General features: G+C 39.9%; 1 protein-coding gene across 8 annotated transcripts in view; it reads left to right on the top strand.

Moving 5' to 3' along the window:
- Positions 1-27,502, top strand: part of KLF7 (Kruppel like factor 7) — a 401,896-nt gene that overhangs the window by 7,822 nt on the left and 366,572 nt on the right. The window lies entirely within an intron of this gene.

The raw sequence follows: 27,502 nt of genomic DNA on the forward strand, positions 1-27,502 counted from the left end.
TCCTGTTGCTATCTCTGATCCTTATCTACTGGTCCATGGGTAGCACTCATACTACTAAGTGACATCCATATTCATAATCTTGTGATATGCCCCTCTATTAAAAAAACTTTTCCTCCTCCCCTTTTTTCTATTTTCTACTTTTATTCATTTCCTTCCCATTTCTACTGTGCCTACTTCTTCCCAAACAGTGACAGGGTTTATGAAAACATTTTTGGGGCCTGTTCTAATTTCCTATCTGGATTGAGGGCTTTATTGTGATTTGGTTATTTCTAATATTATTTCAATTCTATTATTATATCTATATCAGAAATAGATGTGAGAAGAATCCCAGAGATTGGAGCACATACTATTTGGGATCCTGATCAAACAAGGTGATTGAACTCATGCTTTTTGCTCTGCTCTTTCCAGATAACCCATAGTAATGGAATAAGAAAAGTATTAATATAAACCATTTGTTAGAACAATTCCCCCTGCTCTCTAAGATGGCCATGAATATGTTAAATATGGCAAAAGGGACTTTGCAGATGTGATTGCAGAAGTTAAGGAGTTTGGGATGGAGAGATTATGCTGGATTATTTGGGTGGCCCCCGTGTAATCACAAAGATCCTTGTAAGGAAAGAAGGAGGCAGGAGAGTGAGTGGGATGGAGGGGATTGCATTTGCTCCACTGCTGGCTTTGAAGATGGAGCCTGAGGCCCTGAGCCCAGGAATGCAGACAGCCTTTAGGGGCTAGAAAAGTCAAAGAAACAGATTTTCCCCTAGAGTTTCCAGAAGAAATACAGCCCTACTGACGCCTTGATTTTAGCTTGCTGAGACTGATTTTGGACTTCAGCCCTCCAGAAGTATAAGCAATAAATTTGTGTTGTTTTAAGCCATTAAGTTTGTGGTAATTTGTTACAGGGGAAAGAAGAAATGAATACAACACTCCAAGGACAAAAAGAGCAGGAAAGGAGATAATAGCAGTTAAGAGAATTCAACACGTTTGGAAGATGGGAAGTGGATGGAGGAAAGGTGACTGACTTGGCGGAGTAGAAAGTTGATACCTAAGTGCCTGTAGAAGGAATTGGAGCCTATACCTCTTTATTTCTTTTGCAGAGGTCAGGAAAAGAGTACACAGGGAGGCCTACAGAACATTTGGCTAAATATTTAAAAGATACAGATACAGCTAAAAAAACGCTAACTAAAATATATTCTATCCTCTTATCTTGAGAAATGCAGAGGAAGGACCTCCACATGGGAGTACTCCAATCAAGACATCTGCTCATTGTCCAGTTACCTTCAGTTGTCAAGTTCTGTTCATGCACACAGAGCTTTCCTCTATCTTTTTAGTGCCTTATTATTTAATATGACTGGACAACCAGGGATTACCATACATGAAGGAAATCATTCAACATGAAAGAGAGAAATCAACAAATTGCCCAACCAACTAACCAACCAAACAGAAAATTGGATGTGTATGATTGTATTGAGATGAGATTTGAACAAGTGGTGGAAGGTTTTGAATTAGTGATATGCACTTAGAAAGCTAAGTAAATGAAAAGAGCAATACATTTATTAACTCCAGGGAAAATAAAAAGTTGGGTAGGAGAGAAAAAGTAATCATAGTTTATTACATGGCTTAAATCTGACTAAAATACAAGGTCCTAATAATGTGAATACTGATTATTTATCTAACCAAAATAATGATATACAGTGAAAGGTACATACATGTGGTAGGCATGAAGAGAGGGAGGAAAATAGACCCTCATTTCCATGATGAAAAGTCAACAAATAATGCCTACAGCAGAAATACCAAGTTGCCATAGTTAAAACATACTGTTTAGAGATATGGTAGTCAATTCCAAAGAATCAACTAAAAGAACTCACAGTGATTGTCTCTGGGGAAGGGTAAATATTTAGTGAAAGGGCTATTAATTCTTCAAGCTATAAACATGTATAACTTTGATAAAACTGATTTTTTTTAAGACAGTGTTTCCCTCTGTTGCCTAGGCTAGAGTGCAGTGGCGTCATCATAGGTCACTGCAACCTCAAACTCTTGGGCTCAAGCGATCCTCAGGTCTCAGCCTCCCAAGTAGCTAGGATGACAGGTGCATGCCACCATGCCTGGCCTAATAAAACTAAATTCTTAAAAAAAAAGGACTAAAAGATGATCTTAAGAGGAAGAATTATAGGAGGTATTTTCCTGGATTTGAAACACATGGGCATTAAGATTGAAAAAAATATTCAAATCTCTTGAAAGAGACCCATGTCAAAGCACATGACCATGAAATTTTAGAATACGGTTATTAAAAAAAAAAAAGAACTTAAAACCCTGTAGGCAGGAATTAAGGGTCCCATACAAAGGTAGGAATGAGAACAGCACTGGACTTCTCAACATCATTGGAAACTAGAAAACAATGTATCAATGCTTTCTAATTCTGAGAGAAAATTATTCCAAATCTGGTATTCTGTTATGTTCAGAGAATTAGGTTTTTGCCTGTCAGGCTGAGGGGTTGGGGGGAGGGAATGGCATCTATTGCTTTTCTGACAGGTTGGGTTGCTGGATGGCTGCCTCTCTCTGGGTGGGCACTAGAAGATTGGGGGAGCTGGGGGTAGGAGATTACTGTTTTCTCATGAGCTTTCTCTGTATCAAGTGAGTTTTTAAAACTATGTGATGTAGTCATTTGATATAAATTCTACCTATTTTTTAAATGGATAGAAATTTAGCTCTACTTTATTTGATGTATTTGTGTGTGTGTGTGTGTGTCTGTGATGTGTATGTTTCCAGTGTTTGTGTATATATGTGTGAATAATTGTCAAACTCTAGTTGGTAATAGTTTGTTTTTTATTTTTTTAACACACAACACACTTCCATCAGTAACATCCAAAGAGGTGTGCAACAAGGTAAATACAGACATTGAGAGTAAGCATATATAAATTTGAATAATAATTTGATGGAATATTTTATGTCTGTTGAAATCAATAATACAAACTCATTTGGCTTATTCTTTGTATTCTTTGCTCTTTAGAATTTTACTTTTGTAGTAGTATTTTTACTGTATTTTACAAAAACATTGGTCTGTAATAAATTGGACATTTAAAAATTTTGGTCCTTTATTACTAATAGTTTTAGAAGCACTAGTTTAGGGTATAAAGGCAACTCTATAGGATAAAAATATTTGAGAATTATTGTGCTAGAACAATCAGCAAATGACCAACACTACATTTTCTGACCATCCTTCCTCCTCTGCAATTACACTCATGAGAATTTATGTTGAAACAGAAGTGTATTGAGGTCAGCACACCTGGTCTTTCCATAATTAAGTGGTTTACAACACTCCCCTCTTCCTCCATATTGCCCCCTCAATAAAGCACTTGGAAAGAACCCAAAGCTAACAGTGGTATTTTCCAGAAGCCATAGGAAAACAGCATTAGTAACCCTGAGAAGGTGGAGACACTTAACTTTGCAAAGATAATATACTTATTTTTTTATAGTCCTGTCCAAATTCTGTATTTTTTACTGTACTACTTTTATACTAGTGTTAATAGTCAAATATCTAAGGCATTAGTACTAGTAATGCAAAAAGGTAAGAATTCTCTTGCCCTTTTAACTGGTTCATTAGGTCTTGCTTCTGTCCCTTCTGGCTGTATGCCATGCTATCCAATTGCTTACTAAAAGAAAGCAGAGAAAACGTCCATGCTTAATGTCTTTTGGGGCTTAAAAACTGGTGCTTGATTGGGATAAAGTAAAATACAATTTATCATAGGATGTATTTCAGAAGTACAAGGGAACAGTTCTTGTTATGAATAGTGACATTTCTTTCAGTATATGAGTAAAGATAATAAAGTGGTCAGTAATTCTGCCAATCTTAAAGCTAACATTCACATGCATCTTGATAAAACTCTTCCTTGGTAATGCTGGAACACAGCAGACATATGCCCTAACAGGAATTGTTACTACCTAAACTCAGGTATGGGTTCAAACCACGCCTAAGTAGCATCATCCCATCTCTGCATAGTAAAAGGCTATCACAGCATGGTTAGCTCATAAGGTAGCAGTTACTGTCTTTCCTAAAACTAACCTTATCAAAGAATCTGACTTGTGTGTTCAGATACTTAATGAGTGGTTCCCAAGTTTTCTATCTTTTTCACACATGACACATTTCCATCATTAACATCCAAAGATGGAGTGGGAGAAGGGCCCTATTTTCAAAAGCTTCTTCCACCAAGACTTTTATTCCCTCCCTGGCCTTTTCCCTTCTGCAAAGATTTAGAGACAGATTTCTTGTCTGAATGTGTACATATGATGGGAAAGGAGAGAAGAAATCTTTGTTGTTTCCTTTTTTTAAACTTTAGAGTAAATTTATTTCCTTTGACAGTAAGGCTATAAAGCATTATATCTCTTTGCAGAATTTTTCCCCAACTTCATTAAGGTATAATTGACAAATAAAAATTGTACATATTTACAGCATACAATGTATTGTTTTGATATATGTATACATTGTGAAATGATTAAATCAACCTAATTAATGTATTCATCACCTCACACACTTATATTTTTGTGGTGAGAACATTTAAGATCTACTCTTAGCAATTTTCAATTATACAATACATTCATTATTCTTAACTATTGTCACCATGCTGTACAATATATCTCCAGAACTAAAAAGAAATCTTTTCATCTGTACACATCCCTAGGCAGCAAATGAGAATGAGAATCCTTAAAAAATTCAATGTCGTGCTTGCTAGTGTACTTTTTCTGTGTAGACCTTTATTAGCAAGAAATCTCATCCTATTGCTAAATTCTTATAGTTTACTCTTTGACATACTTTTTTTTTTTAAAGAGGACTTGTCAAAAATGACAGTGATTCAGTGTATATGTTTGTTTATATTGCATTAACTATGCTTGCTAGTGTACTTTTTCTGTGTAGACCTTTATTAGCAAGAAATCTCATCCTATTGCTAAATTCTTATAGTTTACTCTTTGACGTACTTTTTTTTTTTAAAAAGGACTTGTCAAAAATGACAGTGATTCAGTGTAATGTTTGTTTATATTGCATTAACTACAGTTTCATTTCTTCTAGGAATACCTTCTTGCCAACAGAACTTAGAGGAAGACACACATGTGTATGCCTTCCCTGCACAAGTGGATTGTATATCATTAGGGTTTTGCGTTTGTAGATCAGAAAAAAAAATCTTTATTCCATCTAATCCATGGATTGGAGCAGATACATTTATGGTTCTAGATCCTTTTAAGATAAGAGGCTGATTAGTACATGTATTCTCAAACTATGAATGAGGATTATAAACAGTGAAATTGAATTGAATTTGCTAGAAGTTGGTGTGCTTGCAGCCATGGCTCTTGACAATATAGTTTCTTTTTTTTTTTTTTTTGAGACAGAGTGTCACTTTGTAGCCCTGGCTAGAGTGAGTGCCATGGCATCAGCCTAGCTCACAGCAACCTCAAACTCCTGGGCTTAAGCGATCCTACTTCCTCAGCCTCCCGAGTAGCTGGGGCTACAGGCATGCGCCACCATGCCCGGCTAATTTTTTCTATATATATTTTAGTTGGCCAGATAATTGACAATATAGTTTCTTAATCAAAGTTCTGTCTCCCTAACTAGACTGTGATCTTCTTCCAGGATGGACTACATCCTTTTTGTCCCTCTGTTCCCTCAGTACAATTGCCCTGTGCAGATTCATGGACTGAATCTGCAAATGTTATTACCTAATATGTTACTGTGTCATACTCGGTAAATGTTACTAATATCTATTCTATCGCATGGTGCTAAATAGTTTTTGTAATTGTGGTTTTGAGCTGAACCAATAGAATGCTTTTGTAATTGTGTGTCAGAGTTTCTTGCACTTCTTCCAGGAAGCTGGAACTGAATCATTTTCAGAACTATTATATAACCTAGTCTATTATCTTTAGTCCAAGATTAAACAAATACTCTTGTGGCCTATGTGATATAAGATGTGAAAGGATTATAACTGAAACACTCCTTAAGCGGCTTGCTATAGCCAAGGAATGCTTACTGGAATTATCCATAAAATATATGATGTAGCCAAAGGAGTTTCAAAACACTCCCTCCTTCTTTCCCTCAGGGTTTTTCTTGTCAGAGCTTGCTGAGCACACAGAGGCAGGGCACCTGCCATGTGTTAGAAATTATATTACTGACTCATAGATTTGTCTAACCCATTAGACTGTAAGTGTCTCAAGGCCAAGAACAAAGTTTTACTTATCCATTTAGCCCCAGTACCTCCTTCTATGCCTGTTTATTGACTTTACCAGAGGGAACCAAACTCAGCATCCAAAACATGGAACACAGGAGACTAGAATTAGAGGCCTACCTGGAGCAGAGATACCAACCACACTTGGGGTAGCATATGGAGCAGGCATGGAAGGCCCATGCCAAAGATTTTGTTCTTAAAATTCTTAAAGGGGAGGAATTACTAAATAAGAGGCTGCTGACTTTTTTTCCAAGAAAAAAGTTGCAACATATGAAAATTGTATGGGACGTATGGAAGACATAAGTTTTCTTCACTGTTTTGAGCTTTCTCTAAAAAAGGGGAAATAATGGTAAGTACTTCATAGGATTGTTGTGAGGGTGAAATGAAAAGATCAACATATATCGCTTAGCACTGTCCCTGGCACATTGTAAGGGGTTCGTAAGTATTGAATATTATTTAATACTATCCTATTTCATCGAGTCCAATTAAAATGTTATTTTTTTCACTACTAAGGAAAATTAATTGCTAATTAAACTATGATATTGATTTCTATCACCCAAATTATTTTATGCTTATTGAAAAAATTTTAGACTTATTTAGACATATTTTAAAAATCATGTTTCATTCTTGTGCCACATATAAAAAGGCAAATATAAACAAATAATTTCAAGTATTTCTAGGACTTTTTATGGTCAGAGTCTAATTCTTTAAAATGATTTTTTGACTCAGAGACATTGGTTTATTTTTTCTTTAATTATTATTATTATTATTTTAAAGACAGGATTTTTCTCTCTCTTTCTCTGTTGCCCAGGCTGGAATGCAGTGGCATCATCATAGCTCACTGCAGTCTCAAACTTCTGGGCTCAAGCTATGCTCCTGCCTCAGCCTCCCAAAAAGCTGGGACTACGGATGCATGCTGCCATCCCTGGCTAATTTTTTTTTTTTTTTTTAGAGACAGAGTGTCACTATTTTGCCCACGCTGGTCTCGAACTCTTGGCCTCAAGAGATCCTCCTGCCTGGGCCTCTGAAAGTGCTGGGATTACAGGCATGTGCCACCAGACCTGGCTGATTTCTGTGTTTTTTTCTCACAATGTTGTCTGTGATATCAAGAATATTGAAAATGAGGAATGCAGCATTTCTAAAATGTGCCCCTCTGCTGAATCCCAGATTTTCTTCCAAACCACTATTCCCACTCTCCTTGTGTGTGCTCCATCTTACCCTTAGAGAGTGCCAATGGAAGGGTTTCAGACAACAGCCAGATTCATATTCTGTCCTGAATCCCTGCTCTTCACATCTCAACCTGTTTCTTTATGATTTTACCCCTTAGTTCATGAAAACTCCATTGTAGTAGTCGCTTAGATCAGAATCCCTGGAGTTATCCTTGGTTCCTTTCTGTCTCTTACACCCCACATCCAGTCCACCAAGGTTCTAAATCCAGAGTCTGCCCTCCTCTACTGTTGCTATTCTTGCCTGAGCCATCGTCATCTCTCACCTATAATTGCCTCTTAACAGGTTTTTCGGCTTCTGTCTTGGCCCCACTACAATTCTATTCTGAACATAGTGGCCAGAGCAAATCTTACATAACTAAGTCGGATCATGGCTCTCCCCTACTCAAAACCCAGCTCCTCGTATTGCTCAGTAAAAGCCAAAGCCTTCGTAATACCTACAGGCCTACAAGATCTATGATCCCTGCTTCACCTCTCTCCCCCTCTTACTTGCTTCTGGTGCACTTTGCTGCAAACTCACTGGCCTCTTGGCTGTTTCCAGTCTCTCCAGGCATGCTTCTGCTGGAGGGTCTTTCCTTTAGTTCTTTCCTCTGCTTGGAATCCTCCAGGATTTACAGAGTTAACTCCCTCACCTCCTTCAAGATTTTGCTGAAATCTCATGTTCTCCCTGAAGCCCACTTTGGCCATCCTATTTAATACTGCAACCTGAACCTCATCCATGCCCCAGTCCACTCCATCCCCCTTAACCCACTCCATATTTTCTTTTTCCATAGCATTCATTGGTGTAACATACTATAAAATTTACTTATGTATTATAGTTTATTGTTTGGTATCTGTCTTTCGTCAGAAGGATAGGCTTCTTTGATTTGTTCACTGGTCATTCCTAAGTGCCTAGAACAGTGTGACATAGGCATTCCTTCAGTACTTGCTACATTGTATTGAATTGTGGTAAATCCTATGACTGAGGTCAGCACAAGCTGCCATGGAAGTGTAGACAAATGGCCCACACAGAGCAGATTAAGAAAGACTGTGAAGGCGTTGATGTTCAGCTGAACTTATGGGGATAAGTAGAGTGAGGCAGGTGAATGAAATCGTGGATGCAAAGTACTCCCTTGGTGTTTTATTCAGTTAAGATTGGATATTAAACCCATTTTAATAATAAAATACCAAAGACTGGGCACTTAAGCAACAAACATTTATTTCTCACAGTTCTGGATGCTGGGAAGTCCAAGATCAAGGCACCTGCAGATCTAGTTTGCAGATGGACATCTTCTTGTCTTGTTGTATCCTTACATAGTGGAGAGTGATCTAGAAACCTCTCTGGGGTCTCTTTGAAGGGTGCTAATACCATTCATGAGAACTCCACCCTTAAAGACCTAACCTCCCAAAGGCCCCACCTTGTACCATCACATTGGGGGTTAGGATTTCAACATAGGAATTTGGGGGGGACACAAACATTCAGTCCATTGCACTTGGGTACTGTTTCAGGTGGATAGTTGGATTGGGTACTACCTATTGATTACAGTTCACAGTATGGAAGTCAAGCCTCATAGCTAATATACCTTGCAGACTATTTTTTCAACAAAGCTTCTTTCTTTTTTCTTTTTTACTTATTTTTTTAGACAGAGTCTTGCTATGTTGTCCATGCTGGTCTTGAACTTCTGGGCTCAAGTGATCCTCCTGCTTCAGCCTCCCGAGTAGCTGGAACTACAGGTACACACCACCTCACCTGGCTCTAACAAAGCTTATTTCTGTCTGGATGTACTACATTATCATAGTGAGCATTCATTACATTTCATGGTATTCCACTGGCCAAGAGTTTCAGTTTCACTAGCCAAGGTGCCAAATCTTTGTTTTGTTCAACAAAGTAGCCAGTAATGAAAAACCTAAGACTCTGCTAGACAAAATAGTAGTTAAGGAAGTTCACAGTGAATATCTTTAGAAAGGAATGCAATAACCTAGAGATTTTTCTGATGTGAGGTGTTCTGTTAGCATAGAGCAGGGACTGTATCCAGAGATAGAGCCTTAACTAAAGACAAGACACAAACCCATTCTTGAATTAGCTTTGTAACTTATGATGTCTGATTTATGTGTTCTTAACAATACGTGCCATCTGGTGACTTTATATTTAAGTAATTATTCTCAATAATTAGATGGCAAGCTCAGTTGTTTCTAGCTGTTGGAGGAGTATGTGTGCTGTCGACCTGTAAATGTAACACATTTTAGAATTGTACATTCTTGAAAATGTTTGCTTGTGTCCTTTAAATTTCAGTGGGCTGGTGCAGAGCCCCTCCACCCTATCAATTTGGACTCTGCTCGCAGAATAACCTCAACTGAGTCCCTCACTGTCACATAGTAATCAATACACATTTTTAAATAATTGAATCAAATAAATTTTAATCCAGAGGAAACATATAGTGTAAATATCAAGGACTTGGGGAAACAGAACTTAATGTAATTTTTTGTATCTGTAAAATAGGGCTTATCCCCTTACCTATTTCAGCCTTTATGAGAATTAATATGTAATATGAGTTAATATATGTAATGGTCTTTGGCACATTTCTTTTAAATATAGACTTTATTTAGACTTACAGAAAAAGTGAGCACATAGTACAGAGAGTTCCTATTTTCCTTTCCCACTCCTGATCCCCGACCGCATACACAGTTTCTCCTATTATTAACATCTTACATTAGTATGGTACATTGGTTATAGTTAATGAACCAATATTGATACATTATTAACTATAGTCCACAGTTTATTGAAAGTTCCTTAGGTGTCTATTGTCCTTTTCTGTTCCAGGATCTGTTCCAGGACACCATATTACATTTAGTTGTCATGTCTTCTTAGGCTGTGACAGTTTTTAAAACTTTCCTGTTTCTGATGACCTTGACAGTTTGAGGAGCACTGGTCAGATATATTGTAGGATGTCCCTGTATTGGAATTTGTCTTTGTCACATTTTAAGACTTCTGAAAGTGTTGGTTACCGTTATTATTGCTTCATATTCAGATTAAAATGTGGAACCAGGGGTAGGATGTGGACAGAGGATAGTTTTGTTGAACATTCATTATTTGAAAGAAAGACATTTTGAAGCTTGGTCAGTCTATCGGTGCTGAAAAACTGTCTGGACAAAGTTTGGTTTGCCTACATCCATCCTGCCATCTGTCCATTCTATTCAGTAAGATAAGTATTTACCAAGTCCCTACTAAGAGGGTAGTGTGTATTGGATGCTGGGATTCAGTGATAAACAAAACAAAACTACTCTCTTGGAGCTCCCAGTCAAATAGGGAGACAGTTAATAAACAACTCAAGAAATAAAAAAATCTAAAACATAATTTGTGACAGTAAAGAAAATAAGATGTTCTTATATTGAAGAATATCTTAGTAGGTGAGAGGAAGGGAGATGAATTTTATGAAGATCATGTATTAGTTAGGATATAATCTTAACTGTGAGACACAAAGCAAAATAACAGGGGCTTAAACAAGATAGAGATTTCCCTCTATCTTCAGGAAATTAGGGAGTCAGTCAAGAACTAATATGGCAGTTCCATAGTGTCAGGGTCCCCAGCCCCTTCCATCTTGTTGCTCTGCTGTGTGTGGATTCATTTGTAAGAATCATCTCTGGTCTAAGGCAGTTTCTGGGGCTCTCGACATCACAGCTGAATTCTAGCCAGCGTGAAGGTGAAAGGGACAGAGAAGAGAACCCCCCTTTTCCTATTTCTACTTACTTTTTGCTGTCCAGAACTCAGTCAAGTGGTCTTACCCAGTTGCTCTACCTAGTCTTTATCCAGGTGGCCATGTAACCAGCCGAACATCAGAGGTTTCATTGCTATAGAACAGTGGTTCTCAAACTATGGCATGCGTCACAATCATCTGCAAGACTTGTTGAAATACAGATTACTGGGCTTCACCCCCAGAGTTTCTCATTCAGTAAGAGGCCAAGAATTTGCATTTTTAGCAAGTTCCCAAGTGTTGCTGATAATGCTAGCCCAGGACCACATTCTGAGACCCACTACTATAAAAGAAGGGAGCATGGATATTGGTGGAACAGTCTCTGTATGATTTGGACTTTGATCATTTACATTTTTGTACTGAGACAGATTATACTTTCTTAGATTAAGTATTTGATTTTTGATGTGTCCAATCTGGGTAGCTTTACACTATTTAGTCATTTTTGGATAAGTATTTTAGTTATCTTACTGCCATGTAACAAATTACATTAAAAGACAGTAGCTTAAAGTAGTCATTTGCTCATGATTCTGTGGATCTGCAGTTTGAGCAGGACTCAGCAGAGAAGGCTTGCCTCTGCTCTACATGTTTTGACTGGCCTTGGTTGGGGCAGGAGGATCCAATATAGCCTCCCTCACGTGTCTGGTGCTGGCTGTCAGCTGGGGCACCTTGTTGCTTCTCTAGAAGATTCCCTCTCTAGCAGTATAGCAGTATAGCCTGGACTTTCTCACATGGAGACTTAGGGCTCCCAGGAGGCGAAATGGAAGTTCTAAAGCTTCTTCAGGTCCAAGTCTAGCAATCACACTAAGTCCCTTTTGCTATGTTCTGCTGGTCAAAGTGAGTCATGAAGCCGTCCTAGAAGCAAGGGGAGAGGAAGCAGATTTCATCTACTGATGGGAGGAGTGGCAAAGTCACATGGAGGAAGAGCCTGCAGTTGGGAGGGATTATTATAACTATCTCTGCAATAGTCTACCACAGTCAGGAATGAGAATGCCAATAGTACAGTAGGAATCCCATATAATTGTCATATAGACAAAGACCTGACATTTATTGGATTTGATCCTTATTAGGACCAGAGTGTGATTTGGATAAAACACTTTAGAAATTTTTTGATGATACCAGTTGGAAATAAGTTCATACATATCTTTCTTTCTGCTGGCTTTCTTTAGATACATGACTATTTTGATGAAAAGTTGGTGATCTCAACTTTGGAAAGTCAGCATTTAAAAAAGAATGCTTTTCCGCCCATACAAAGTGAATTGCCACTATAAAAGAGGTCAAGTTTATAGTATATTTTTATATGTGGTATCATTTAGGGTGTGGGGGAGAGACTCCTTTTCCCCTTCTCCACCCTACAAAATTTCTAGAAGTACCTGAAATTTTACCAGGAGTGATTCATTATTTGTTTCAAACTTTGCTCACTTTCACTGGATTCTAACATAGCAAATACTTCTGGGAAGGGAAAGACAGTAAGTAAGTAGTACCTTAGTATGAATAACTTAGAAGAACACTCTTCTTTGGCTCATTCTCAGGGGGCAGAGCACCTTTGGAGGAAGGTGGTGCTGAAAGGCAGGGGTGGGTGGGGCAGGGCTGGGAGGTTGAATAATGGTAGGATGGAAGTCCAGAGCCCAAATTTACTGCACACAGGCTGCTGCTTAGGAGGCATGAATTAGGCTTATGTGGTGTTAAAACAACCAACTCTGCGCCTACTTTTTATTTTGGATAGAACATTTTGTACCTTTTATATAATATTCATGTTCTCTTTGTATTTTTTTCCCTTAACACTTCTTCACAAAGAGTATTTCTTTACCCTTAAAATTTTATCTCCAGTATTGTGCTTTGGGGCCTTTCTCCTATAACAACTTTTAACTTTTGTGATTTTCCTTTGGGATTAAATCTCTTCCTGCCTTTCCTTCTCACCCTATTTTCCAAGGTCTAAAAGACAGTCCTGGAGTTCTAGGGACCTCTGAAGCTGCCAGTCCACTGTGGGAAAATTCCAGCTTGGGCAGAGACTGTGTTGTTTGTCCACCAGGTGTTGAATAGACCGCAGAGTGGAGCTGCCTCCCAGCCTGTGTTTTCCTGGTTTGAATACCAATCTTATTTACTTCATTGACTTTCTTAAGGGTACCCAGTCCCTCCTTTTAATTATGCCTTTACCCGGTAAAAACTAAATCCAACTCCGAAACCCCAAATAGTTACATTCTAGGAAGTTGCCTTTGTTTGAGGAGCTAATATAGTACAGGACTGTGATTTTATTATTCTCACAGAAAGCAAGAGCCTATTCTGTGGATCAGATGAAAAGCTCTGTGACTAACAGGATTCTTTCTTCCTTTCTTTCTTTTTTTGGGTTACATTTCTCTCATTAGCTGCCAGGTCGTTTCACGACAGTTCTCCCAGCTAAAGTGATTTATCACGTAGAGTGAAGAAGTGGGAACTGTCTAGTTTCCTTTTACCCCCTGACAGCGGGGCTTCTACTCCTGCTGTCAGGGCAGGCCAACAGCCGGTTGCTTTGGTGTGAGCTGAGGAAAGAAAACTTGACTCACAACTATTGCGGTTCTGGAGAAATCCCCAGCATGCAGGGCAGTGAGCCAGTGGATGCAGTCTGCCTCCTGGTACTCCCTCCTAAAGCCAAAGGCTCTTGGATGATGAGACTTAGTTTTGCAGCCAAACTAGAGGTGGAGGTCCTTCAACGGTAGTCATGGTGATCTACTCAATATGGATTTTCAGTTAACCAGAGCCTGCCATGAAGTAAACTGAAACTAGGGCTGACCAGGCAGTTTGCCTTGTTTAAGCCTCTATCTGTGCTGTCTCCTCCACCCCCTGGCTGGTTGGCAGGATCCCCGGGGAAACCGTGGGTTGCTGAAGCCTCCTCAGTGTTGGAGTGTCCCGTCTCGCTCTCCTTAGTCACTCTTCTCTCCCCAGCCATTTCATATAGGCAAGCACGTTTTTGAAAAGATGTGGCAGTTTGACAAATCCAATTACTAGCTTACTGTTACAGCAGTAGCTGAAGAACCAGGTGATAAAGCCATCTTTAATCTTGATGTCTTTCAGAGGGCCCCCCCCAAAAATAGGTGAGCCATAGGCAATGAACGAATCCTAAGAAAAGTGCTAATTTGATAACAAGGTGAACCAACAAGATGTCAACAAGTAGAGAACAAATGTAAATACAATTCCTGGTCTTCTCGTGGAGAAACCTCTGCTTATCAGTCCTCCAGTTTCCAGCCTCTGTGCATGGGCTCCATCCATATGCCTAGAATCATCCCAGTTTCTGAGCAGGTCATGAGAAATAGGAAGTGTCTCAGTATACTAGAAAAGTATAATCAGGAAAAGAGAAACCATGCTCAGTGTTTGAAACCGAGGGAATATGCAGGGAACTGGTTATACAGGAGATAGAAGAGATGAGAAGCCCAACAATGGATTGTGAGAGAACCCAAAGCAGGGCAACAGCAGGAAGCTTCTGCGACTTCTAAACTGGAGGCAACTGGGAGGAGGTACTCTTTTACCAAAGAGCAGCCACTAGGGGTATCTGGTGGGACTGCCTAGTGGGAGCTGGAGCCATGAAGAGATGCTGAGATACTGCCTGAGGCAGAGAGGGAGGAGGAACAGTACCCTGGGAAACACAGCTTGCAAAGGTCAGTCTCCTGGGAGCCAGAGCAGAGGAGCAGAGTGTGAGGACTGGCCCAGGTGGGGAGCCCCATGTCGTGTGTGTGTGTGTATGTGTGTGTGTGTGAGGGCATTCAGAACCCGGTCTTGCTGGGGGTGGACCTTGTGTCTGTAGTTCTGGGGATGACTCCTGGCTACCGTGAAGTCTTTCAGGGCAGCACCTCCTGTCATCACATGGTCTGGTAGAGTGCAGTGGTTGAGACAGCTATGTAGTTCTTGATAGAAATGTGGGTCACATGGAGGTAAACATTTATTCAAAACTTGTTGAACTATAATATTTAGGTCATACCTCAATAAAATATGTATTGGAATAAACACACAAACAGAGTATGAGGCTTGGAGTCACATTGTCTGTGTTTGCTACTTCTTAGCTATGATGGACTGAATTGTATTCCCCTTCCAGTTCATATGCTGAAGTCCCAAACCCCAATGTGAATGTAGACTGTGTGTGGAGATAGGGCCTTTAAAGAGGTAATTATGATTAATTGAGGTCAAGGATGGGGCCCTAATCTGATGGGACTGGTGTCTGTAGAAGAAGAGAAAGAGACACTGGAGATCCCTCTCCATGAACATGCAAGGAAGAGGCCATGTGCAGACACAGCAAGACAATGGCCATCTGCAAGCCAGGAAGAGAGCCCTCACTGGAGGGCTTGCCAGCACCTTGATCTAAGACTTTGAACCTCCAGAACTGTGAGAAGATACATTTATGATGTTTAGGCCACCCAGTCTGTGGTATTCTGTTATGGCAGCTGGAGCTGACTAATACACGAGCTATGTGACTTTGAGCAAATCACACATCTTCTGTCTACTTTAGTTACTTCATCTGAAAAATGGAGATGATAAAAGTTCCCTCTTCCTAGGGTTTTTGGGAGAATTAAGTGAAATATGAATTTAAAGCACTTGGTCTGTAGTCAGTGTGCACATGTAGCTCTTACTATTCATAACCCTGAATTTTGGCCTCCGTATCCTTGCTCAGAATTGAGGGGTTCCCTTACAGAATTGAGGTGCTTCCCACCTCCCCAGCCTCAGACAGGGTCTTGCTAGTCTATCCTTTTGGATTCTGCTCCTGGTATGGTTCAGCCGTCATTCAGGGTCCTGTAGGCATCATTCAGAACTGTCACCTGCTTTCCCTTTAGCTGTCTGTATTCCACTTGCCAAGCCATTTCCACCAGGAGAATGTCATGACCTTATAATTATGTCTTTTGGTCCATTTACCAAGTGGCCCATAGCTGAGCCAGCATCTGTATGCATTTTCCATAACCCCATCATCTCTGGTCCCAGCTCCATTCCATCAACTTGTGTGCATGGTGAGTCCAGCACGCTTCCTACTTCCTTTAGCATGTCGGCTTTTTACATACACTCATTGACCTGTGGCAGCTCTAGATTTTTGTATCTAGAAATGCACTGGGCTGGAAAGTTGTATATGGATGAGCTGGCTTTGAAGCTGTATTTGCAGAGCAAGGGTGCTGTTTTAGGTTTGGTTTTTAAACTTAGGTTGTAGGCTTATTTGGGTTGGATTTTGGGGGAAATTATCTGTGTATATGGGGGCCATGGTCACAGGCCAATTGGCTATAACTTCCTGGCGTCTGTCCTTCACTTAGCACATTGTTACTGGGATCTGTGGCTGTCTATGTGAGGTTTGTGGGGTGGTTTGCAAGCAGTGGTTGTCAAGTTTGTAGAGACTCCCTGTGTGTATTAGTTTTCCATTGCCATATACCTCAGACTTAAGAACATAAAACAACATACATTCATCATCTCAGAGGTTCTGCAGTTTTTAGTCTTTTAAAATTACAAAATGATACAAGCTGGTTCTAACAAGTTTAAACACTGATAAATTTATAAAGAACCAGTTATACATGGGTCCTTTCCATGGCCGTACCACCCTGAACATACCTGATTGGATTCTAAGACTGACAATTCTTTTATCTCATTTCAAGACTTTGACACATTAAAAAATATAGCAATATTTCATCTTACCAAAACACAATTATCTCACACTAACCTATTCAGAACAAATATAGAAAAGAGGTAAAAATAGCTTCTAAGTAGTCAGAATGATGACAGACAGCCATGACTTCCAGATCAAATGGGCAGTCCTGTGCAATGACACTCTGGTTTTGTCTTAAATCTCATACACTTCACTTGCAGGAGAGATCTTTATTAGAATCTTATTTAACCTCATTTTACTTGTAGTTCTAACTGGATTGGTATCCTAGTTACTATTTCCACAGCACATGAGAAGGGGAAGGAAGCTGCTAAAGGAAGTCACATTGACAAAACCAAAATCAAAAAGTGACCACTTGACAGGAACAGAAGAAGCAAGAAACCCCTAAAACAAAGCAACAACAAAAACATTTAAAAAATGTCACAAACATGCAAAAGAAGATTGGTGTTCTGTCTACTCTACAGAACAGTAAAAGAACTGAAGTTCACAGCCAGAAAGAATTGTTAAAATTGCATTTGGAGTACTCTTTAAAAGGCAAGGCAATGAATAATTTATTTTATGCTATTATATCTTTTCATCCAGTATTGACTCAGTATGGTTATTCTTTTTGTGTAATATGTTTTAGAGAGATTTCCCAATAAGTAGGTTTAAAAAGATGGAAAAAAAAGTTGATTCTGAAAGCTTTTGGGAACTGCACTCTCCAAAAAACCGTTTTCTATGGAGTTTTAGCCAAGAAATTTCCTCCAGCAGGACAGATGGGGAGCCATAGGGAATGGCTTCTTTGCCTCTCTGCACAAGGGGGCGATGACTGCCAGCCTCCTCCTCTGATGCAGGCCCACTGGGCTCAGTCTCAGTCTCAGGAGTGCACTTTAAAATCACCATCAGTCCTTGCATATGGACTGATATGGGAGGCAAATGTTGAGTCATCCACTCTCCTAGAGATTTTTGGAAACGTTAGAGGTTAGTTAGAATGGAAAGGGCAAGAAAATAATCCTGTTCTAGGAAGAAAGGAATTTGGGGACTTTTTCTTCAAAAGTTCTGAAAATAATAGATGTGCCTTTCATTTCTTGTTTAGTTTGTTTTACTATAAGTAAACAGTAATATCCCAGTGGTAGCATCGCCTAACCTGAATATTTCTTTGTGTGTGTGTGTGTGTGTGTCTGTGTCTGTGTGTGTGCACGTGCACTTGTGTGCATGTGTTTGAATTTAGCTAATAGCATGGAATGGATGATTTTTTCACTTTGTTCCAGAATCTCATAGTCCTATGCTCCAATCCTGATATATCTCTAGTTTTATTACTGTTATTAATTTTACCACTCCATTGTGTCTATTCACTGTCATTTCTTTCTCTATCTGTCCTTCTTGGTTTTTGTCTTCCATGCTGTGTTAGACACAGTAATGACCACCAAAAGATGGCCATGCCCTAATCCTTAGAACCTGTGGATGTGTTACGTTCATGGCAAGCGGAATTAAGGTTGCAGATGGAAATATAATTGTTTGTCAGCTAGCCTTAAAATAAGGAGATTATTCTGTGTCCTTAAATGCGTAAGATGGAGGCAAAAGAGTTAGAAAGAGAGAAATGACATTGTGAGAAAGAACTGCCAACCGACTTTGAAGATGGAAAGGGGGGGTGAGTCCCAAGCCAGGAATGCAGCAGCCTCTAGAAGCTGGAAAAGGCAAGAAAACTGATTCTCCCCTAGATTCCCTAGAAAGGAATGCACCTCTGCCTACACCTTAAGTTTAGCCCAGTGAGACCCACTTCAAACTAACCTCCAGAACTGTGAGATAATAAATTTGTTTTCTTCAAAGCCACTAAGTTTGTGGTATTTATTATACCAGCAATAGGAAACTAACACACATGCTCATAAACTGCATTTAAGAAGTATTTACAAAATATTTACATGGGGAGAGGATACAAAAGTAATGTAAATATTGTAACACCTCACAAGCCATTGGTATTTCAGAAGATGAAATAGGATTTTATTTCTGTTATGCACACCAGTAGCTGTCATTATGTGATGCTCATAGTTGCCTACGTAACTATTGATTCACCTAGTGATCCACATTTTTTGACTTCCTTCTCTGTGCCAGGCACCATGCATATAATAAGTGAGATACAAAGATGAATAAGATAGAGTTACTTAATGTGACCGAGGAAAATTCTTCTTATCCACTACCACCCTGTCTGCTTTCCCTGCAGTCTTTTCCCAATCACCCAATTCCTCAGACTCCAAATCTGCAAAATAGAGCTGAGGTTTTGAACAAGTGGTGTATGTGAGCACCATTGCTGTGGTAGGTGTGAAGGGGCAGGTAAAAATACAATGCCTGGACCTGACCTTGGGGATTCTGACTCAGTAGTCTGAAGCAGCATTTGGCTATAGGTTTGTTTGTTTTTTTTTTGGTAAAAGCTCCCTAGGTAATTCTTTATCATGCTTTAGAGAGCAAGATAAATATAGTGAAAAACAGGCCACATAAGAAATCTCAACAAGTTAAAAAAATGTTTGGTTTCACATGGGTGGCACCATGTGGTTTGATTATAATGTAATACAATAATAAATTAACAACAAAAGAGCTCTGCTAAAAATCTATACATTTGGAAATTAACAAAGCATATCCCTAAATCATTCTCTGGATAAAGAGAGAGTCAAAGTAAAATGGGGAAGTGTTCAGAATGAAACCACAATGAAGGTAATATTAATATATTAATATATCAAAACTGTAGAAAGCAGCCAAAATGGCATTTGGAAGGAAATTTATAGCATTAATCTTTTATTAGAAAATGAGAAAGATTAAAAATGAAGTACTCAAGATAAATCCCAAAGAGTAGATGAATTTACAGCAGATTAAAGAAAAAAGCAAAATTAATGAAGCAAAACAACCCTCATAAAATTGATTAAAAATACCAAAAGTTTGTTCCTTGAAAAAGATGAAAAAAGCAAACAAACTTTGTTTGGGATAAATATACAGTATTAGTATTAGTAGCGGTAGTAAAGAAACATGTATGTAATGCTCCATGTCAGAGACATTTATTACCCAGCAGATATGTGTGTGCTTCCCTACATTTCCAGGCGCTTTTGGCTGAGTCTGATGCTGGCCACTGAACTGTAAGAGGGGTGACATATGCCATTTCAGAACCAAAGCATTCAGAGCCCTGGTGCAATCCTTCAGCTCCTCTCTTCCTCTGCAGCTGTGAAACCATTTGACAGAAGCAGCATGGATTATGGAGTCCCCAAGGGGAGGATAGATGCTGGGGAGTTGCCCAGCTGACAGAGCACTCTGTGTGAGCAAGGAATTAAACTCTGTTGTGTTAAGTCACTTGCTCACAGTTTAATGTAGCACAGCCTGTCTTATCCTAATTCATGTTTTATAAAATGTGTTCTTTTGAGAGTACCTCTCAGTTATTAGATAAATACATATAAATTACCACCCTACTGCAAAAGTTAAAGTACAGAGTGGAACAGGAGAGATAAATTGAACTCTACAAAGTTCATTATTTTTCCTGTTTGTTGCCAAACCTACCTAAAGTCCCAGTAAGTTACCAAGACCCAATAGCCCAGCTTATGCACATCCACAAATACACATATACCTCGAAGTTTGTGGAAGGATAAAGTTCCCAAGCACCTCCTTTATTGTTTTGTGTTTATAATATTTTTCCTAATTTATTAATTTGTTAATTGTCACTTTAGGAAGATAGTAAGATTAAACATCAGTTCTTTTTAGTTTCTTACTTCAATGGACTATTAATGTGATTTTTCACAATTAACCCATTACAGCATATTGCCATCAAAGTGAGAAAATGAAAATAAAAGAAAAACCAACGGTTCTGTGTCAAGTTACCTGTAACTGCATTTGACCGATTTTGATGCTAATTCTCTCATTCAGAATGCAATAGAGCAAGCCATTTGTTAACATTTATTGAAACATTAGTTGTATGGTATTCACATAGGAGCGTTTTAAAGTGTTAGTCCTATCTCTGAAATGTACAGAATATTGAAGCATGCAATGATTAAGTACATGGAGTCAACTTGTCTGAGTTTATATCCCAACTCCACCACCTTACTAGCTCAGTGCCTTTGGGCACTATTTAACCTCCTTGAACCTCGGTTTCCTCTTCTGTAAAATGAGATGAAGAATAGTTACAACCTCAAGAGGTTGTGCTGGGGATTACATGTTGGACTCTGTAAATTGCTCAATAAATATTGTTGTGGCTATTGTTGATAATGATCATGATGTCTGAGACTGAACGTGTTTGAGAGCAGTCCCAGATCTGTCACTGGTGAGCAGCTCTGCCTCTTACTGTCTGTGTGTCTTCGAGCAACTTACCCTCTCTCGTCTTCAGTCTTCTTGTGCATGAATGGGGATAATTATAGTTATCTGGTAGACTTTCCAGGGAGATTGAATCAAATAGAGAATTACATATAGTGCATAGTGCAGAGATGGGTACACAAAGCACTTGATAAATAATAGCTGTTATCATAAAAACCAAACATTTGAAAAATGTTTAATACTATTTAGTTCACCTACATGGCACAAATATCACCCAAAATAATATTCTCTGTTACCAAGCTCTTCCATGCCTTCCTGTGGTCTTAAATTGCTTTTAGTATTTTCTGAACTACAAGTAGAACTCTGATATCAAGAATTCCGATATGTTATCCAATATTTTTTGTGTTTGTGTTTTTTAATGTCTAGATTTTAGGAGGTTTCGTATCTGGAAACTGGAAAATCTTTCTATTGTTATACAGATTTTACTTGCTCATATTGGATTTAACTCAGAGTCCACATTTTTGCTTTTTCTCTTTTTCCTCTTTTCTTCCTGCTCCCCTCACTTCTTCCTTCTGATCCTCCTTCCTTCACTTCCTTCCTCCCCTCTTTCTTTATAATTAGTATGTCTCCAAACTGTGTGCCAGGACACTCTTCCTACCATGAAGGACTAGATCTATATTGTGGAAGAGCAGCTTTGAGAATGTAGCATCAAAGCTTGCACTGGTCTTTTTTTGCTGTCCATGTAAGTGACTATGTACTCTGCTACACAGAGGCTTCCATTGTTCCAATTACTGCTTTCACTCTTGTTTTTGCCTAAACTTCGTGTTCTCCAAATGTACGGAACATTAATTTCAGGTTGCAATCATTTGATCATTTTAAACACATGCGTCGTTCTTAAATGCTGCTGTAAACTTACTAGGTCCAGATTGTCTATTGCTTGCTAATTTGAAGTCCTTAAAGAAGATGCCAAACAATTAACATCAGATCTGGCCTGGCAAAGTACCATAATAATACAAAAAGATACTGCTTTATGGTCAAGTCCTGACCACACAGGGAAATTGTTCCAGGGAAAGCAATTTCTTCTTTCACTTCCAAGACTATATCCATTTGTTTGGCATCAAACTGCAGGAGAAATTGAATGATTTAGATTGTCTCCAGTAAGAAAGATTCTCACTTTCTGAAAATGTTGAAGCACATGGACTCTTTCAGGACTTGAGTATATTATTAATATTTTATTTCTAAAGAAAAAAAAGTGCCAATGACTATTAACAGCTGTTGCATGAGGCTTATTATTTCCCCCCTGAAGAGGGGAGGGTCCTTGTGAGGTTTGGGGAGATTAGGGAGAGAATCACTTCTTCAGACACATTTGATGAGGTTCTTGGAAGAGCAAGTGTGGGAGAGTGGGGAACATGAGCTTGTAGCTGGGACAGACTTGTGGTCAGCCTCCTTGGCTCTTCTGGGGAGTAGGACACAATGTTGCATATCCATTTTAAGGGGACAGGATGGCATAGTGGTTAAGAGCACAGGCTTGGAGGCAAGAGCCAGCTCTGCCATTTGCTAGTTGCTGGAGCTTGTATAGATTACTTAATTTCACCAAGCTTTGGCTTCTTCATCTGTTAAATAGGGACAGTAATGATACATTTCCCTGAGAATTGTTGTGAGCACTGAGTGGGAGAATGGATGGAAGACATTTAGCATAGTGCCAGGCACATGGTAACATCAGTACATATTTCATATTATGGTTGTTTTAGTAGTACTTTTATTATTATTGAATTCTATAATTTAATAATTTAATTTAGTTGAGGAATGAGTTTTTTTCCCTCCTGCAATCAATCATGTGATCCTTGACTTCAACCTCTGGCTTTAAAATGGAAGGGTCTTATTTCTTCTCATGCATTTTTATTTTTAACGTTTGCTGGAATGCAAGGAAGATAAACCTTCCTCTTCCTTTCCTTCCCACTCTTTTTATTGTCCATTTAAATGCAGTAAAACCCCTTGTCTAACGTAGGTCTCACTAGAAGCCATGTAGACATCAGAGGAAAGTATTTGCTTTCTCCTGCCATTTGAAATATGGATTTGGACACAGTGGAGCCTTGTTGGATGAGATAGTGTTCCAGAACTCTCAGGGGCTTGACTGCTTGTGTTTGAAGGACTCATTCTCACTAGGGGTGATTTCTTTTTTGGTGCCTGGGGGGTTTATGGGGCTGTTTTTGGTCTGGTGCCTGGGGACACCCCTAGACATCTGGGTGGCCTTCTGGGCAGCTCTTCCTCCTTGGTTAATGAGGCTGCTGTATGTGAGAGGAGCATCTCTTGGTCCCTCCCTGGCCTTTATCAGCTGCATGGAAGCTGGTAGAAGTGCATATCAGCCTCTGGCTGGAACTGAGAGGTGATGAGGGAACAGAAGCCTGCCAGCAGACATGGGCAAGGGCAGTATTGCAGCTGTAGGGCTGACATCAGTGTGTGCCCAGGATCTTTTTGGCTTAAATGATCTGTGATTGCTTCTCACTTCAACTGTGTTTGTAATTATATATTTTACTCGCTCACAAAGTGCTTTCACATATACCAATATACATGATCTTCACAACTCAGTCAAGGAAGGCAGGGGAGGTGTCACTTCTATTTTACGGAGAAGAAAATGGGAGCTTTCCCCAATATGTTTTCCTAATAGCAGCAATACAGCAGTGGGGACCTCATTCCTGACTCTTGGTCCCTCTGTTGAGAGTATTTCTGGGCTAAGTTGAAATCATTCCTAGGTAAAGACTGTGGTATGGCTTGAGGCACCATGGGACAGTCTACAGGCAGTGGATTACTTCTACTTTTCTGCATGCTTTTCTGAAATTTCATCATGTTGAATTAATCAGTCCTTTGATTTAGCCAGGACCTCTCCAAATCCTCTCTTACAATGCAAAGAATCCTGAGGAGGGGTAGGTAAATCATAAATGGTAAATCAGTTTGCTACATTAATTTCTCTGACAGCCCACTGAGAACGGGGCAGTTAGGGATGGAAATAATGATGGCAGATGGGGAGAGGGAACCTCTGGAGTTTGATGCACTGAGAAGGGTGGGCTTAGGAAGGTATTAATATATTGGTTTTCTATTGCTGTGTAACAAATTACCACAACCTCAGAAGCTTAAAACAACACCCACGTAGTTATTTCACAGTTTCTGTGGGTCAGGAGTCTGAGCATGGCTTAGCTGAGTCCTCTGCTCAGGGTCTCACTGGACTGAAATCAAAATGCTGGCTGGGCTGCATTTCTTTTGGAAACCTGGGATCCTCTTCCAAGCTCACATGGTTATTGGCAGAATTCAGTTTCTTTTGGTGGTAGGACTGAGGCCCTCAGCTCCGAGGGGCCACCGAAAGTTCCCTGCTGTGTGGCCTTCTCCACAGGTAGTTCACAGCACAGCAACTTGCCTCTTCAAGGCCACTGTAGGTTCTTTCTCTCCAGTCTCTAAGATGTGGTATTGTATAGTATAATGTAGTCATGGGAGTGACATTTTGAGATTTCACCTGAAAATCTCAACCTTTAGGCAAAGCTGAGCCCATATTCACATGGAAAGCAACTGGTAGGAACACAGTAGTGGATGTCCCCTTGGGAAGAGAAGGATTCTTTGTTTTCCAAAGTCTCTGCCTTCCACTGATGTTGCTTGTGCATTGCTAGCCAGCCTGTTTCAACCCTTTACTGTGCCCATGTGTCTATTGTGGGCACTTGAGTTTGTGCCCTGGGATTACATTCTTGAAGGGAACTGAGGAAGTGTATGAATCCAGGAAATGGGATAAAGAGGCTCTGATTGAGGGAAGGGAGTGGGCTGAGGCGGATACCGTGCCATGTCCTTCCATATGTCCAGTTATAACATAAAAGGAGGTGGGACTGAACAGATCTGGGTTCTATTCTTGGCTCTGCACTCACATGAGTGGACTTGAGCCTGTACTTTAATCTGTCTGAGCCTCAGTTTCCTCATCTGGGAAGCCACCCCTCTCCCAGAGTTTCTGATTCAAATAGTCTTGGGGTGGGGCCTAGAAATCTGCAATTTATACCAATGCCCAAGGTGACACTTAATGGTCAGGCAAGTTTGGATTAGAAAGTCCATTCCCAGCTGGACATTAGCCAGCAGTTATGGGCTCAGGAAGTAAGAGCCAGATCTTGGTGAAAAGTACTGACAATTGGAGCTCATTTATGCAGGCAAGGATTCAGGGAAGTATTTCAATTTCAGCAGGAATATTCTCAGGGAAAAAATATTAAGTGGTTGACAGTCTGGGAAATTGAATCAGAAGCCAAACTATATGGACTGGGCCATCGTAACAGGGGAGGGGAAGTATGTATGCAGTACACTGGGTCCCCTCCCAGCCACCAGCAGCTGCTTCCTGCATTCACAGGCCCAGGCTAGTCACGGCTGTTCAGGTCCTGAGCAGCTGCAGCTGCCTGCTGGGTCACTGCAGGGGCTGACAGCTTGTGTCGTATCTCTCAAAATAGTTTGTAAGCTACTGATGGGGCAGGGCTACTCTGTCCAATAATATGCAGAGGCTCAGTAAATGTTGGTTGAGTAAGTTAATCAATAAGAAATGACTGTTCAATCTCGTTGTAAACATTTGCTTGGGTCTGGTGCTTGGGGCCACTCTGATGCACTTTTGCTCTCAACCTCCCTGAGAACATAGAGAGAAGTTCTCTTCTTTCTCTAAATGTACTCTTTCTACTGAACTGAGTACAATCTATAGAGAGATTATAGTTAATGAGAGGCCCAGTTTACAGGAAATCTTTAATTTCCGGCCGTAAGCAAACCAAGTGCCTGTAACATCATGGTTTGAAATGAAAAGCTGTCCTTTTTCATTGAAAAAAATAATTTTGGTTTCTGAATTTCAAATTCTGGAATATATTTTCCCAGTCAAAGAGAGTTTTTAGTAACTTATAGATGTGGAAATCCTCACTGTGGGCAAACATGGATTTTAACATTACACTCTTATATTTGAAAATAGAAGAGAATTTTAAGTGGTCTAATAGAAATGCTGATTGTAATAAAGCTTTGTGGTTTACAGAACATGAGCTTTATCAAGTTGTACCCTTTAATATTGCACAGTCTATTGTCCATCATTCATACTTCAAGAAATCTGCAAAAACAAAAGGACATGAGGGACACACATGCTTTATGAAGATCTGCTTGGGGTACGACTTTGCTTCCCCTATGAGGACAACTGCTAATGTATATTTAGGTCAATTAATTCACATATTTTTGGTCCTATCTCTTCGTAATACACAACGTTGGTTTTGTTTAATAGCCCAAGAAAGCCCTTAAATATTTCACAGCTGATAGCTTGATGAAAACTTAACTCGTAGCAAAGTTGTTTTTTTTATTTATGGGCTTCTGGGGCATCCCTTGTGTGCCACAAAGCATGGGAAAGACAAGTTTATGCTCTGGGCCTTCTGTGAGTGCTTAGCATTTAGATAGTAGTGACAGGTAGGAGCATGAGTGGCTCTGTGAGTTATTTGCAATGATAGCCTCTTGGTAGAAGTGACAGGCTGTCCTGCTTGGGGGAAGATGATTACACAGGATATGCTCACCAGTCAGTGCGAGAGTCACTTTTTCTGGAAGGGGCGATGGGCATTTAAGGGACAGAAGGATTGGGGAGGGTAGCAGAGGGACAAGAAGGTATTCAAAGTGAGAGAAACAGCATGATCAAGGCACAAAGGTGCTGTATCTGGTGTGTTCATGGGACATATTTTGGGGACTAGAATTCAATGAGGCTGTGTCTTAGGGTGGACCTGGAAGGTAAAGGATCTATGAAGGCAAGCTTGGAATTCTAGCAAATGGAAACGGAAGGTTTTCTGTTGAAGGTTGCTGAGTAATGAATTTTTTTGGACTGATTATCTTATATATGTAATGCTGTAAGTGCTTCTACGTTGACTTGGAGCAACTCTGTGATGTAAACACTATTTTTAGTATCCTGTTTTACAGGTGAGGAAATGGGGCACAGTGAAGTGGCTAAGGTAGGATGTGAACCCAGGCTGTTTGGCCCTAGAGCAAATGCACTTACTCACCAGGCTGTCTAGTGCTCCTCAACAGGATAAGTGGTATTCTAAGAGGGTTAATTTAGTGATGATACAGAAGGTTGATTGGAAGGAAATAAAGCCAGGTGCTGGGAAATCCAGTTAGGAGTCTGTGACAATAATTCTAGCCGTACCAGAAACCATCTCCTCTCTGCTTCTTGCCTCTCCATTGCTTGAGTTCACCCATTCCCACTAGGCCTGTGCTAAATCTAGACTCCATCGTTTTCTGCATCCTACCCTCTCCCCTCTACTCCTGTCTCCACTGTGCAGCCAGAGGGTCTTTGTAAAGAACGAATCTGATCATGTCACTCCCTTGATTGAACCCTCAGCATGAAATCTGTACTCTTGGGTCCAAGGTCCTTCACGAGCTGGCTCTTGTTTTCCTCTGTTGCCCCATGTAGAGGCACCCGGGTCCTTTTGTGCC

Source organism: Lemur catta, chromosome 8, assembly GCF_020740605.2.
Source record: "Lemur catta isolate mLemCat1 chromosome 8, mLemCat1.pri, whole genome shotgun sequence".
Taxonomy (NCBI): domain Eukaryota; kingdom Metazoa; phylum Chordata; class Mammalia; order Primates; family Lemuridae; genus Lemur; species Lemur catta.